We start from the raw sequence: 17,500 nt of genomic DNA, 5'->3' as shown, positions 1-17,500 counted from the left end.
GTTACGGCCAAGACAAGGACAAGAATATGAACTAACAATGTAAAACGAGGAAGCATGTGAGGAATTGATTGATGGACTGAATATCAAAGGGGTGAACTGTGAAATTAACAAACTGCAAAATAGAGACTATGTTGTCTCCTTTATGCACCTGCCCGTCTACCTTGATGATAGAGATATCATTGGCAAATTGGAGGGATGGGGAGTTAATCCCATATCAAAAATGAAAAGAAGATGCTACCCGGGCACTGAAATTGAGGATGGAACGAGGTTCCTTAAAGTAAGGTTCCCAAAAGGGGTGGCATCATTGCCCTACAGTACAAGGCTGGAAACAGCAGAAGGGCAGCAGCACTTTAGGGTGGTGCACAGTCACCAGGTGAGGACCTGTAGGCTGTGCATGAGCCCGGACCACCTGCCGAAAGAGTGCCCAGAGTTCAAGTGCTTCAGATGCGGAGGAAGGGGACACTTCGCAAGAGACTGCAATGGTGTCAGGTGCCCGGAGTGTCAGGAAAATTGTAATAAATGTGAATGCTGGAGGGAGGGAGAGGTAGGAGGAAGGGAAAATCGGGTGGACGGACAGGTGCATGAAGGAAACAACGAGGAGGAAGGAAAAACTGATGAAGGACAAGAAGAAGAAAATGTACAACAAAAAGAAAGCGAAGGAGGAGCGGGTAACAGAGAGAAAGGAGAAAGGGGAAAAGAAAACGAAACGGATAAAGAACAAACAATGGAGCCGGACACGAAATGGACGGCAATGGAAATATCGGACAATTTTAAGAGATATCGGGAGGATGCTGAGAAAGATGGACATGGAAGGAAGGATCAGAGGGATGAGACGGAAAGTGAAGAGGAAAGAACAAGGGACAATATGGACAAAGGCAGAGAGGAGAGAGGACAAATAAGAAGGAGATCATTAAAGGTAACACCGAATTTGGAAAATGCAAGAAAAAAGACTATGACAAGGGGCCTGGGGGGAGAAAATAGAGAATAATGGATTTTAGGTATTTATTTTCCTCTTATTTAATGGATTTAAGCTGTGTTACTTTTAATGCAAGAGGACTGATGGACATGGGAAAATTTGAAAGAGTCAAAGAAAAGTGGAGGGGAGAAGATGTCATTGCTTTACAAGAAACAAATTGGAAAGAGAGTGTGATGATGGAATATAAAAAGAAATGGGAAGGGGATATTTTATATAATAATGGGGATGGTAGGCTTGGTAGATGGGTAGCGTTTTTATTGAGAAAATATGATTTTGACAGAACCAAAGTGGTGTACAAAGATAATATGGGGAAATGCATGGCTGTGGAGGTAAATTACGAAGGACGTGAATTGATTTTAGTGAATGTACATGCACCAACAGAAGAGAAAGAAAAGAAAGACTTTTTTAATCGCTTAAGTAGTGTAATAAAGAAATATAAGGAAATAACAATGATGGGGGATTTTAACACAGTCTTTAGCAAACAAGACATGGTTGAGGGGATGGTTTTTAAATCGGACACAGGGAGGAAAGAGTTAAAGGAATTGATGAGAGAAAACAACCTAATCGATGTATGGAGGGAAAGAAATGGGGGGAAAAAGGTTTATTCAAGGAAGCAAATAGTGGGGAATTTTATAGATAAAACAAGAATTGATTATGTGTTATGTACAAGAAATGTGGAGAATTCTATTGAAAAAATCTGCTATGAAGAAACAAGGTTTAGTGATCATAGTTTTTTACGTTTTAAAATAGATTGGAATAATGTACAAAGGGGACCGGGTACATGGATTTTAAATACAGAGATCTTAAAGAAGGACGATTATGTTGCAGAGATAAAAGAAATTATAGAGAAAGAGAAGGTTAATGCAATGTATAAAGAAGAAAAAAGAATGTGGTGGGAGAATGTTAAATATCTAATAAAAGGTTTTTCAATAAAGTATTGCAGAATCTTGCAAATAAGTAAAAGGCACAAAGGAAAAGAAATAAAAGAGGCGTTAGAAAGAGAATTAAATAACGAGAATAAAGACATTACAAAGATAAAAGAAATAGAGGAGAAATTGGAAGAAATAGAAGAAAAAGAATATGAGGGGCAAGATTAAGAAGTAAGTCCAAATATATGGTGGAGGGCGAGAAATGCACAAAGTTCTTGTTTGAATTGGAGAAAAAAAGGGTGAAAAGTGGAATAATAAATGAAATAAAAGGGAAAAGTGGAGAGATAGTGGAAGGGAATGGAAAAGTGCTAGAAGAGATAAAGGTTTTTATGAGGATCTTTTTAAAACAAGAGGGGTGGAAGTTGAGGTAAAACAGAAACTGTTAAATCAGATTGAAACAAATTTAAGTGACGAGGACAAAAAATAATGTGATGAGGAAATCAAGCAAGAGGAGATTGAAAGAGCGATAGATCAACTAAATAAAAGGAAAAGCCCAGGGATGGATGGTTTGGGAAGTGAATTCTATATACGTTTTAAGGACATTTTAATAGAGATTTTAAAGGAGATTTTTAAGGAAATTTTTAAAGAGGAAGGAATGAATGAAAGGATGGGAATGGGGCTGATGAAGCTAATATATAAAAGGAAAGGTGAACAAATAGATTTAAAAAACTACAGGCCAATAACAATGTTAAACACTGATTTAAAGATACTAGCAAAGATTTTAGCAAATAGGTTAAAAGAAGTTATGCCACGAATAATAAAAACAAATCAAGCATATGCAGTAAAAGGAAGAAACACAGCAGACATAACGATGAGTATAAGGGACACAATACAATACATAAAAGAAAAGAATGATGACGGGTATCTAATCAGCTTAGACTTCGAAAAGGCTTTTGATAGAGTGGAGGATGAATATTTGTTTGGGGTTTAAAATAGGTTTGGATTTGGGAAGAATTTTATGAAATGGATAAAGATTTTATACAAGGGGGCTCTAACAAAAATCAAATGTAACAGGTTTTTAATGGAATGTTTTAAAATAACGAGATCAATTAGACAAGGATGTCCACTCTCAGCTTTGTTATACTCTCTTGTAGCAGAACCTTTGGGCCTAGCAATAAGAAAAGAAGAGAAAATAAAAGGAATACAAATACAGGAAAGCAAATCAGAAGGGACAATTTTTCAATATGCGGATGATACAACAATACTAGTTAAAGGGAAAGAGTGTGTAAAACAGGTAATGAAGAACGTACAAGAATATTGCAAAGGATCAGGAAGTAAAGTTAATGAGGACAAGACAGCGTATATGAGGTTCGGGGCAGCGACAGTTTTAACAGAATGTTTTAATTTTAAGGAAGTTGAAGAAATGAGGATTTTAGGGATTTTAATGGGAAAGAATCAGAGGCAAGTAAGAGAGAAAATGTGGGAGGAATTGATAACAGGAATAGAGCGGAGGTTACATTTTTGGAGAATGAGGACGTTAAATTTGAAAGGGAAGGTTTTAGTCTTGAATGTTCTAATGGCTTCAAAGTTTGTATGTGACAGAAATGCCTTTGTGGGTAGAAGGGAGGTTGAACAAATGCTTCCTCTGTTTTTTGTCGGAGGGTAAACACCCGAGGATAGCATACAACACATTATTAGGACCATTAGAAGAGGGTGGGTTGGGGTTAATGGACATTAAACAAAGGAAAAACTGCTTAAGGGTAAAAATTGTAAAAAAATTGTTGCAAGAAGAAAATGAAACAGAATGGAAGAAAGTTATGAATTATTTTTTAAACAAATGTGGGAATTTTAATTTGGGGGAGAACATTTTATGGATGAAAACAAAAAACTGGATGACGGAGGGATTACGGGATTTTTATAAAGAAATTTTAAGTGCTTGGGGGGACTTCCTAACTGTTAACAGACTATAACCTGAAAGGAAGAGAAAACATTTTAAACCAACCTCTGTTCTTTAACAAAAGTATTTTAAGAGATTAGAAAGATATCTTTTTTTAAAAATGGATGGAGGTGGAAATAACAAGGGTAAGATATGTTTTGTATGAATTTAAAGAAGGGTTTCTACCATCACAATTTATAATGGATGCAATGGAGGAAGTGCATGGTGTGTCTGGTTTTTTATTTATTCCAGTGCGTTAGCCACTACTCAAACCCGGTGTAAAAGGCTCAGAAGGCATTTGGTGCTCGTCACCTACACAGTGCCAAAGTGAGAGGGAAGACGTGCTTCATCAAGACCCCACAATATGCTGCCGTGACCCGGATTCGAACCGGGGTTGCTGCGGCCACAACGCAGAGTACTAACCACTATACGATCACGGCTTGCAACTTTGGGATTGCTGCAAAGGCCTTGACTTGAGATGAAGTTTCGGTTTAACTATTCGAGAGACACAAATCAGCAGCTGAGCTCGATGCTCAGCAAACGTAGTCGGCAGGATTCGAACCTGCGCGGGTAGACCCCAATGGATTTCTAGTCCATCGCCTTAACCACTCGGCCACGACTACACTTGAACAATGGTCTTCTACAAGCTGTCGGGCCACAGCAGTACAACAAGGAGGCGGGAGTTTAACAGGTGAGCCTAAAGTTTGGCCACCAGGAGGTTGGCCTAAAAAGGGCAGATTCAAAGTCTGATGCTCTACCGACTGAGCTATATACGGGCTCGTCTTGGAGCGCGCCGCAGTTCTTGTGGAATGCATCCTACAAAATGATGGCACCCTACATCAAGAGAGACGACTCGTGACCGTTTGGTAGTACTGGCAGACATGACACTCAAAGTGGCCTGGCCAGTGCAGTCGGTAACGCATGCGAATCTTAATCGCAGTGTCGTGGTTTTGAACCCTGCGTTGCTCCTCTGCGGGAGTGCCCTGGCTAACAGGCCTAGTGCTGGGGCCTTCTTGGGACGAGTAAAACTTCAGATTGCCCTTGTTCTGATGAACATTTAAACAATGTTCTGCGCGTTCAAAAATTGGAGAGAGGCCAGTTCAGAAAACGTTGAAATTTATTGATCAGAAGTCTCAAACAAACAGCTGTTTCGGTGGATTCTCAGACACACACAGTCTTAACAAAGAACCGACCCCCGAAAAACACATTCAGAAGCTTATATATTTCTCGTCGAATCTCTTCTCCATGGCGGGGTCCAATCCGCTTTCCCTTCTTTGTCCTGTCTCAGCCAACCAGCTCACTGCCTTGTTTTTCAAACCCGACATCTGTAACAAATTATAGAGGCCCAACACGCTCTGTGCGTAACCTGATCTCAACACACACACATAGTAATTTCCTATGGAAAAACCCCACAATATCAGCGCTGTCTCGGTTAACCCAACTAACACACTGGTTATATTTTCAACATATTATGCATAGTTAGTAATCAATAATGAAATCATATTAAATGTAAAGGCACGTTTAAACCACAATAAGATCCTTCAGTGTGCCCATTTCTTCCCAAAAAGAAGTTGTGTGGTTGTTGTTACACACACACACAAGCAGAACATCCTACCCCCACTCACTGACCACATTCCGATCTCTGGCAACATCTAGCAACTATAGAACTCTCAGCTTCAAGCAGGAAAATACATCTGATTTAAACAACATCAATCATCCATTTTTATATCGATCCATATACGGATCTAAATTCCCACAATCCCTCTCTTGACCATTAAAAATGGTCATAAAACATCACAATCATCATTCTCATCCTCATCTAGGAAATGATCGCCAGACAATAGAGGCATGGTATATTTCGGAGGGGTTAAATCTGTCTTTTCTATTGCCGATAATATCACTCTGTTACATAGTGATCTGATACAGGGAATACAACAGCATCCGCATGAGACCAAAATACCTGCAAATACAGCTATTGATAACACAATCGACATTAAAACTGATTTCCATTTGCCTAGTGCCTTGTCTAGCCAATCTCCAATAGGATTATTCACTCCTGAATGTTCCTTCATTTCGATAGACAAAGTTCTCAAACCTTCCAATGCCCTAGTGACTGATCCGTCTGGTGCTGTATTATTAGGAATGTAAGTACAGCAAAGATCACCAAACATAACACATACTCCTCCCTTTTCTGCCAACAACATGTCCAGAGCCATACGGTTCTGTATAGCCATAAGTGAAGTTGGTGCTAGCTGTTCTGCTAAACCATCTACTGCATCCCTTGTCATATTTGCTAGTCTCATCACATTATAATGTACATAATTAATCCTATCTACATTCTTGTTTGGGGTGACTGGAAAAATAGCAGCTATTATTGGTATATTCTCAAAACCTGCTGCCACTTGGTTCGCTATTTTATATTCATCCGGTACACCTCGTGGAATCCCAATCGCGTCAATGTATGTCGGACTATTTAATGATAAATCTACACTTGATCCTATTGCTCTTTTTGTAATGATGTGTCTCCTACGTCTTCTAGTCAATGTTGCTGAATTCACGGTTTCCGTTCTGACTGCTCTGTCTCCTATCAGGGTTATTGGGGCTCCCAGTCTCACCATGGCACACACTCCCTTTGCCTTCTCAGGTATCCTAGTAAACAATCTTCGATCTCCACAATAATAATACAAACCTGCCCTAGCCCACGTACCTATCTCAGTCCCATTATCTACTATGATCTGATCACACCACTCCTTATTTATCTCCCCCAGGTTGCTGGTTGGTGATAGGCGTTTAATATCAAAACAGGTATAATTTGCTCTCTTTGGTGTAAATGGACCTGCCCGTGAAAGGTTGGTTATTGGTGGAAATATTGCTGCCAATGTGGTACAATTTTGTGGACTGGCCATCCGTGTCAGCATACACTCATAACCCCACGTATCGTTTTGGTACAACGGGGCTGGTTCAATATATAAATGGGGTCTTGCATTAGCACATCCAACACAATCGTCTAATCTCTGTTCTCTGGCTGTGGTAATTATCCATTCCAGCCACAAATTATTTTCCCCATATCATGTGGCTCTCTCTATCATATCTTCTGGTTTTAACATTGTGTAATCTACTTCTACTACCCCATTCTTTTGTCCTGCCGATAATGGCTCAGCTACTGTCCCATTTCTTTCCTCCTCAGGTGAACTGTCCACAACAAATTTTATTACTGCTTTTTTATCTGTTCCTGGGCTGTGCACCCCCATTATAAGGAAAAACTCCCCTGTATAATTGGCTGATCCCGTTCTGGTGGATATTGAAAGGGTGAGTGGATTTTGGCTTGCACTATAATCTCTTTGCATTTTAAAATCAAATTTTGCCGAGGTACAGGTCCAAAGGCTAGGTTCTTTCGGGGTCCAACCACCGGTATATGCTATTACTTTATTTCACGATGGACACCATTCACCCCTATAGGTTTGCCTAGACTGGTACGCCTTACAAACACTGTCCATATTCCCGTCCGTACATACATATACCTCGTACCCCCTCCATGAACTATTTTTTTCCCCACAATTTATGACAGCGCATAGGTCGAAAGTAAATGATGTGGTCTTACCCCAAACATAGTTAATTACGAGTTGTTCACATGGTAACCTCGTATCGGCTATGGCTCTTTTGTAACTCGGTTTTGATATGTTGTTGTTGCTTTCCTGACCCTCAGTTATGCTAAAAATTATTCCTACTATAACCCCTGAAATTATTAATAGGATCCCTGACAGCTTACAGTTTTCCCACAGCTTCATCTCGTTACCCTCTCTTGGACTTTAAATGGTTAAACACACTCTTGGAAAAATTTAAATGGTTAAACACACAGTACACTTAATGGGAATATGAAATTAAGAAAAAATATGTGGTTAAAATCCCACAAAATAGAAATGTAAGGGATAAATGGTTATACGTTAATGAGTATGACAATATAAAATCACAATAACAATATAAAAATATGGAAAAATACTGAATATGAAATATGAAAACTATGAATATAAAAATATGAAAAATAGTAAATATGGAAAATATGGAAAATGTGAATATTAAAATTGAAGGATCACAATAACAACGATATATATTGATTATAAAAAATTAGAAAGAAAATTAATATATAAAGATTATGATAAAGATAAATACGAAAATGTTGAATTAATATATAAAGATTATGATAAAGATAAATACGAAAATGTTGATAACCCTTGGTTCTAATGAGTATATAGTCTACACACCAGTTTCTTATTTGTTTTAAGCTCTGGGTGAAATCATCATAAGTTGGATAGTCCGTGCACCTTGCTTTTGTGACTAAATGGAAGATAGTTCTACTGTCTTCCTCATGAGTCACTGCACAATCACCTGTTCTTTTATTTTGTCGTCTCACTTTCTCCACTCCGTACCTGTTTTTAAATGTCACTGCTTGAAAAAATGTCACCTTTTTTGCACTGGATTTTAATTTTTAATGCCCCTGTTGTTGATGCTTGTATGTCACTTTCTGCTCCAGAGATACCCTCCTGTATGTCACTTTCTGCAGAGATACCCTCCCCCTCATGGACCTGAGCCCTCAGGTCCACAGCAGTTTCCGACAGTGACCTGTTTGGTGGATCACAGTTAACACAAGAAGACAAGTGATACCAGGTGTCGCCCTTGCCAGATAGACGGACACAATGTGATGTCCTCGCCGTCACTTTCAGAGGCTCCGTCCAGCGTGGCTCATTCCACTTCCTTCGAAACTTCTTCAGGCGAACCCACTGTGAACAGGACTCGACAGGTTCTCCAGCAATGTCAGAGGGAGTCTGCTGAGAGAAATGTTGAATCATAGCAGTCAGTTTGTCAAAATATACACAATGTGAAAGTGGTACACAGGTGTCCGGCTTCAGCGGCGTCGACGGTCCTGGAAAAGATCTACCTGTAAGCAATTCAAAAGGTGTAAAGCCAGTGATTCTGTTAACAGAGGAACGTACAGACATTTGAGCCAACGGAAGAGCTGATAGCCATAATAATTTGGTCTGTGCACAGATTTTAGCCAATTTAAGTTTCAGTGTTAGGTTCATCCGTTCGACCTTACCTTGCGATTCGGGATGATAGACGGCTCCAAACGCATGCGTTAGATCCAGCGATTTCTCTACGATTTTTAAATGCTCATTTTTGAAGTGTGAGCCGTTATCTGACCGGATATGCCGGGGGAAACCGTAATGCGGAATGTACAAATTAATGAGACACTTAATGACTGCAGTGCTGTCTTCTTTCCCACAAGGAAAAGCCTCAGGCCAACCTGTGAATTGGTCAACAATCACCAACAAATACCGTTTCCCTTGCACCCTCTCTACCATGTCTGTAAAGTCAATCACGATTTCCTCTCCTGGGCCTCGCAATGGCAAAAATGTGCCCTTTAACTGTTTTAAAGTTGGTTTGATGTTATGTGTTTGACAAATGTCGCATGAAAGTACAAAGTTAGACACCATAGCCGTCAAAAAAGGATGCCACCAATATTGCAATGTTTTCATCATCTGTTTTGAACTCACGTGCGACATAGTGTGTGCTTGGTTCATGATAGAGCGTGACAGGCTCATGGGCAATGCTGGTCTGCCATCTGGGGCCTGCCACAGACCATCTGGTGCACACAGGGCCCCATACTCTGTCCACGTTGACAGTTCTTCTGGTGTGCATTTGCCATGTTCGGCCACAAGTGTTTCTCTGCTGAAAGATGGTAACAGTTTCACATATGAACAGTCAGTCTGTACCATCATGGTCACCTGATAGCCTGCAGCTGTTTTGGCAGCCAAGTCAGCAGCCTCATTTCCCTGTGCTACAGCACTGTCTGTTTTACAGTGGCCCTGACATTTTATGACAGCAACAGCTGCTGGAATTTTCAATGCGTCCAACAATGCACGTGCCTCTGCATCATGTGCTATAGGCTTACCAGACGTAGTGACGAACCCACTCCTTTGCCAAACTGCGAGTTCGACATGGACAGCACCCACGACATAAGCTGAGTCACTATAAATGTTGACTTTGCCAGACCCTGCAAGTTTAAGTGCTTGTGTGACCGCAATTAGTTCTGCTCTCTGTGCCGATTGTTTGCCTTCTATTTTCTCTGCTTCCCTAGTCGTGTAACCTAAGTCTGTTTGCTGCACAACAGAATAAGCTGAGACCAAAGAGCCATCATGAGCTCTAAAACAGCACCCGTCCGTGAAAAATGTAATCACGTCCGAGGCTTCAGGGATAGGGGTTGCAGTTAAGTCCTGGCGAACACGAGATGCCAGGTCAGTGATTGGTGCACAGTCATGTGGTTCCCCTTTGGTGAACAAATCTGCCATGTTAATGCCGTCGTGTTTATATGTTATGTTTGGCGCCGTTAGACATTTGGACAGTTTTCTCTGCCTCAACGGTGAAAACGTAAATGATGCAGAATTGACAAACGACATGACAGAGTGCGTGGTCAGGACCGTTAACTGATGACCCATCACAATGTGTGATGTCTTTTCAATGATCTTTGCTAATCCTGCAGTAAACCTGGCACAAACCAGCTGGCGTTGTTCAATGGTGTCCATTAGGACACTGACATACATGAGCACACGTCTAGCACTAGACTGCTTCTGAAAAAGTACTCCATGTGCGCTATTCCCTGTTTCAGAAACGTCTAGGAAAAAATGCCTTGCTGTAATCAGGGCTATGCAGATATGCTGCATGTGACAGCTCCCCTTTCAATTTAATGAACGTGGTTTCTGCTTCAGGGGTCCATGTTAACTTCGCCTGCACATTTCTCATGCCTTGTTCCTTGACCATGTCTCGTAATGGCTTGGTGACCGCTACATACATAGGGATATAATTTCTGCTGAAACCTGTCAATCCCAGAAAGGAAAGCATGTCCTTCACATTGTGTGGCTTCGGGTGTGACAAAATGCCATCACGTTGGCGATCAGACAATGTTGTGCCTTGGCCTGTGATTAAACGGCCCATGAAAGTAACAGATGGCCTGCTGACCTGCAGTTTTTCTTTACTAACCTTGAACCCGGACGCATGCAGCTGTCTCAGAATGGCGCCCGTTGCTTTTAAGCAATCTTCGTTGGTTACGGCTGCTAGCAAAAGATCATCAACATACATTATTAGAACGCAATCTACAGGCAACACACAATTTATCAGCTGATTTTTTAGGACCTGATTGAATATCCCTGGCGATAAAATAAAGCCCTGTGGAAGTCTGTTATAAGAATATTGGCATTTTCGGTAAGTGAAAGTCAGGCACGATTTACATTCTTCTGAGATTGGTATACAGAAAAAAGCGTTGGCCAAATCAATGCATGTGAACCATTGGTGAGCTGGGGTCAAATTTGAGATGGCAGTATATGGGTTTGGTACGGCCATTGTTGGTGTTGTCACCAGGCTGTTTACTCGACGCAGGTCATGGACTAATCTATATTTGTTTGTGCCTGTTTTTTTACAGGAAAAATCGGGGTGTTCCATGGCGATCGCCATGGAATAATGACACCTTTCTCCACTAAACCTTGAACAGTGGGCGCAATGCCTTCCTCTGCCTCCCTTTTGTTAGGATATTGTGGGACCCAAACTGGTTCTGTAGATTTTAACTGAAATTTGACTGGCTCAATGTAACAGAGGCCAACGTCCGTTGGACCTTGTGACCAGAGGTCGTCCGGCTGGCTGTTAATTAACTGCTCAGCTCCGGGACCGTCAGTCAGTTCGCGACCATGGCTTCTTGTAATTTCGAGATGAGTCAATTGGCCCCTATCGGCCGTTTTTTGTGGTACCCAATATGAATCTGTCATACGCGAATACAAAACCCCTACAATGCCAGAGGGCTCCCAATCGGTCACCAAGCGCAAACTCTTTGTCATAGCTCCTAGCTCTCGAGCTTCATGGCCTGGATGCAGTGCCATAGAAATGTGAGGTTCAGCTGTGTCTGCCATTTCATACCATATCTGTTGTTCTGGTGTCAGTGTAACTGGAACTACTACACCCTCTTGTCCTACATATAGACCCTCCCCTGTGAGTGTCCACATTTGGCCCTCAATTTCATGGAACATTTCCTGGTATGTGACAGTGTCATTACGGTCATAAAATAGTGTACAATGCAGGGGGTCGATGGGAGGCAAATAGACAGCTAAGTCTTTGATCCAGGGCCACTGACTCTTATACAGTGCTCTGGCTCCTGATTGTGAATTATCTAGTTCCACCCAATATATGTCTGCCATCTCTTGCAAGGGTCCTCCCAGCAAAACCTGCTGGTGGCCCTCTCTACTGTGTGCCTGTGAACAGTCGACTTTAGTGCCGTCCGGGAACGTGACTGTGACACCTTCTGGTGAGCATAAAATATTTGCACCCAATTTAATCAACAGATCTCTGCCCAATAGGGGAACAGGTGCTTTTGTGGAATATAGAAATGAGTGTGACAGGGACTGATTTGCCACTTTCGTGGTAAGAGGAACAGTAAGATGCCAGTGTTCGAACCCTCCAGAGAATCCCATAACTCCAACAGTCTTATCACTTAGATCTTTGTAAGTGATTGTGCCCCTCGTTACTGTGGAGTATGTTGCTCCGGTATCTACCAAAGCTGTTAGTGGCCTGTTGTTGACCACTAAAATCATGTAAGGCTCAGCCAAACCTCGCATGATTGTTCTCTGTTGGCCCCTTCAACAATCCGCATCTACCCCCTGGCCCCAAGTCGGGTTCAAGGGCGCCTGAATCGAGTGGGGAGGTGGGCATTGTTGCTCCGGGTATTTCGGAGTTTGTGGTCCTCTGCCACGACCACTGGGCCCACCTCTATGAGGATCCCATCCCCCCGCAGGTGGTCCCATATACTGGCTGTCCCCTGTCATGGGACAATGTCTCCTCCAATGATCAGTCCCCCCACACTGATGACATGCATCCCTGTAGCGCACCCCTCCCCCACTCGGCTTCCCCCTAGCCCATCCGCTATTGCCCCATGGCCTATACCCTCCCCATGGTTTTATTAATTGGAAATTAGGGACATGTCCTCCCTGAGCATAGCCAAAAGTTTCAGGTGTGACTATGGGAAAAGGTGGGGTCTTCACCCCGGGCTGCCCGTCAAAGCCGCTGCTCACAGGACGTTGTGACATTTGTTTTGATTTTTTGGTATCTGACTTAGCCATTTCTAATTGTAGTTTTAACAATTGTTGCTTTGTCTTTTCTAATTCCTCCTGTTCTTTATCCTGCTTATCGACTGATCTGTCAATATGGAACACTAGATGTCTTTCCCACATTTCGTTGCTGGCAACTGGAGTGTCAGGATTACATTCCATTGCCTGCTTGACACCATTGGGGGCCCCTGTCATTACGGCAGTTCTAAATATATTACGTGTAATTGGATTATTTAGACTATTTTCTTCTACCATCTGCTCCCATTCAGCTGCGCATCTAAAATAGTAACTCGCTCCAGTCTCACCAGGCTTAATGCGGAACTTAATGTTTTGGTATACGGTTGGGGGTGTTGGAAATTTTTCTCTGAGGGCCCTGGCGATCGCTGTACTGACAGTGGTATACCGTGCGTCATTGGGTTCGTCTTCAATGTTTGCATCCTTCTCAAACTCTGCCATCTGCGAAACAGTAAAAACTTGGCCTAAAAGGCATCTTATGTCTCCTACCGCCAAGGTGGTGCCGTGGCACAATGCCATCAACTTTATAAGCCATCTGCCTCCACCAGATGTAATGGGGGGCAATTTTGCCAGCACAGCTGTCATGTCACTATGGCTCCAGGACTGGTACTTTGGTACCCCTCGGTTGCCCTGTAACAGAGGCATGTTAGTTGCCCCTCCTGACATCAGCTGGGCGTTTGGCACATTAACATTCCTTTCATCATACTCACTACCTGGGCGACACATACTGTCCCATTGTCTCTCTTGAGGGGGAGTGAATTGACTGGCTGGAATGGATTGACAGGCTCTGGTACGACTCCTAGTACCCTGTGACACTGGGGTAGACATCATAGTTCCTTTAATAACTACCTCCCTACATACCTGCAGTGGCCCTCCAACCTCACTGTTATTACATGCTTCCTGTCCCTTCATGTCTCTGCCTTCCTCCTCATTGTGCACTACTTGTGCTCTTTGGTTTGTTATGCTATCCTTTCTTTGTAAGGTTTCCTGTCTATTTACCATTAGTTCTAATTGTGCTGTCAACACGTTTATTTGATCCTTTAAAACATCTAGATCTGGCATGTCTACCTCCACCATCGAATCTTTCACATTCACTTGCACTTGCTGTGAAGCTGGTATGTAGGGCGGGGGCAACAGCTTATTCAAATCAGGATATAAGGGGGCGGTCTCAGTATGACGCGAGATACTGGCTCCTGCACTTCCTGACTCTCTCACCATTTCTTTCTCTGACTCCTCTGATTGCACATGTCCTGTGCCCCCCCTAGGGGAACTCAAAGCAATTGCAGTCAGAGCAATGCGTGTCCAAAGACGTAATTCTTCTCTCAATCTCTCTTCCTCCTTTTTATGCTTATTTTTATCTAACCACTTCACATATTTTCCTCCTTCTACATGTTTGTTTAAACTTGCATGCGCTTTTTCCTCCATTTCCCTGATTTTTGGAGTGATCTTAATCAACACTTTCTCAGATTCCTTCCACACATTCTCCATGCAAATTTCACTCCATTTTTTTTCTTACGAGTTTTCGGTTCTGATTGAGCCATTAACATATCAACAATTTTTTCCCACTGCATAATTACAGGGGAATTCCCATAAATCACACATTTCTTCTCAAATTCAGACATTTTACACAACAATGGTACAGTATACAATACACAATATGCACAATTTAATCGGCTTTTAGTGTACCTTTATAAATATGGCTCGTGACGCGGCCTTTCACCGGTCTTGTTAACGTAAATACACCGTGACGGGCCTTTCACCGCGTCTTGTTAACGTAAATAAACCGTGATGGGCCTTTCACCGCGTCTTGTTAACGTAAATAAAACTCGTGACGGGCCTTTCACCGCGTCTTGTTAACGTAAATAAAACTTGTGACGGGCCTTTCACCGCGTCTTGTTAACGTAAATAAAACTCGTGACGGGCCTTTCACCGCGTCTTGTTAACGTAAATAAAACTCGTGACGGGCCTTTCACCGCGTCTTGTTAACGTAAATAAAACTCGTGACGGGCCTTTCACCGCGTCTTGTTAACGTAAATAAAACTCGTGACGGGCCTTTCACCGCGTCTTGTTAACGTAAATAAAACTCGTGACGGGCCTTTCACCGCGTCTTGTTAACGTAAATAAAACTCGTGACGGGCCTTTCACCGCGTCTTGTTAACGTAAATAAAACTCGTGACGGGCCTTTCACCGCGTCTTGTTAACGTAAATAAACCGTGACGGGCCTTTCACCGCGTCTTGTTAACGTAAATAAAACTCGTGACGGGCCTTTCACCGCATCTTGTTAACGTAAATAAAACTCGTGACGGGCCTTTTATTCTGATCAACAAATATCAATGATTTTTAATTTCTTCTCAATGGAACAGATATACTTCAAATTCAACACATAAATTTGGAATATCCAATCTGCAGAAGTTCGTTTAAACAGGTCTCTGCTCACCTTATTTAATTCTGTCGACAGCGTGTTGAAGTCAAAAGTTGTCTCGTCCCAATTTTCGGTCACTCTCCGAGTTTTACAATTCTCTTTTGGTGGCTCTGTCTCCAACCGCGTTCGGGGTCACCATCTGATGAACATTTAAACAATGTTCTGCGCGTTCAAAAATTGGAGAGAGGCCAGTTCAGAAAACGTTGAAATTTATTGATCAGAAGTCTCAAACAAACAGCTGTTTCGGTGGATTCTCAGACACACACAGTCTTAACAAAGAACCGACCCCCGAAAAACACATTCAGAAGCTTATATATTTCTCGTCGAATCTCTTCTCCATGGCGGGGTCCAATCCGCTTTCCCTTCTTTGTCCTGTCTCAGCCAACCAGCTCACTGCCTTGTTTTTCAAACCCGACATCTGTAACAAATTATAGAGGCCCAACACGCTCTGTGCGTAACCTGATCTCAACACACACACATAGTAATTTCCTATGGAAAAACCCCACAATATCAGCGCTGTCTCGGTTAACCCAACTAACACACTGGTTATATTTTCAACATATTATGCATAGTTAGTAATCAATAATGAAATCATATTAAATGTAAAGGCACGTTTAAACCACAATAAGATCCTTCAGTGTACCCATTTCTTCCCAAAAAGAAGTTGTGTGGTTGTTGTTACACACACACACAAGCAGAACATCCTACCCCCACTCACTGACCACATTCCGATCTCTGGCAACATCTAGCAACTATAGAACTCTCAGCTTCAAGCAGGAAAATACATCTGATTTAAACAACATCAATCATCCATTTTTATATCGATCCATATACGGATCTAAATTCCCACAGTTCAGGTGTCAGTCATGGTCCCACTGTTTCCCCGGAGCTAAAGAAACCGAATTGCGACCCCCAAATTTTCAAGGCACTGCAGAAAGACTTTCCATTTCTCTTAACGTGTACTATCAGTAAACAACAGAAAGAAGGACTTGGGGTTGAGGAAAAGACCCCCCTGACGACAGTTTGCTTAAGCAAGTGAACACACTGCCCGACTCTAACAGCATCTGTTCTTTAACACGCTTATGCAGCCCTGCCCTTAGCAAAGCCCCAAAAATAACACAAACTCACAGTGGTTCCCCTCCACGGAAACCTTTAGTAAAAGACAAAAGATTTATGCGTAGATGAAGAGAATCTCGAGCTTTGCCAATCTGTCCACGAACCAGCGTGCACACTATGTCACGCCACAATGTTCACAGAGGGTCATTTCTCCTGCAGGCTCCTCTCAGACCACTTCAATTGAGAGGAGGAAAATAAGTAAAAATCAATTCCATCCCCAAATAACTCCAATCGCCTCTGACGAGGTGCCGACGACGCTGATTGCACGCTGACCACAGGTAATCAGATTAAAATCTGCCTTATTAACAGATTTGTCCAACTCTGACAAATGCCAGACGAGGACCTCAGACATTAGTGTAAGGCTTGGACTTTTGGAGCAAGCATACAGCTGTCCGTAATGTGGAAATCTGCTATGGACACCCGAAAAAAGTAAGTCACATTGCAAAGGGTTTGCCCGAGATGAAGTGTGGGTTTTTCTCCTCTAGAGAGACAAATCAACAGCTGAGTTCAATGCACCGCACACATAGTCGGCAGGATTGTAACCTGCGCGTGGAGACCCCGATGGATTTCTAGCCCGACAACAGCACCTCACGACTTTGCAGGAAATTATGTTTTTTTTATTTTTTTCCATCTAAAAAAGAGGAAGTGCATGGTGTATCTGGTTTTTTATTTATTCCAGTGCGTTAGCCACTACTCAAACCCGGGTAAAACGCTCAGAAGGCATTTGGTGCTCGTCACCTACACAGGGCCAAAGTGAGAGGGAAGACGTGCTTCATCAAGACCCCACAACATGCTGCCGTGACCCGGATTCGAACCGGGGTTGCTGCGGCCACAACGCAGAGTACTAACCACTATACGATCACAGCTTGCAACCTTGCGATTGCTGCAAAGGCCTTGACTTGAGATGAAGTTTCGGTTTAACTATTCGAGAGACACAAATCAGCAGCTGAGCTCGATGCTCAGCAAACGTAGTCAGCAGGATTCGAACCTGCGCGGGGAGACCCCAATGGATTTCTAGTC

The sequence above is a fragment of the Barbatula barbatula genome, assembly GCF_947034865.1.
Source record: "Barbatula barbatula genome assembly, chromosome: 4".
In the NCBI taxonomy this organism is placed as follows: domain Eukaryota; kingdom Metazoa; phylum Chordata; class Actinopteri; order Cypriniformes; family Nemacheilidae; genus Barbatula; species Barbatula barbatula.
This window is presented reverse-complemented; position numbering follows the sequence as displayed.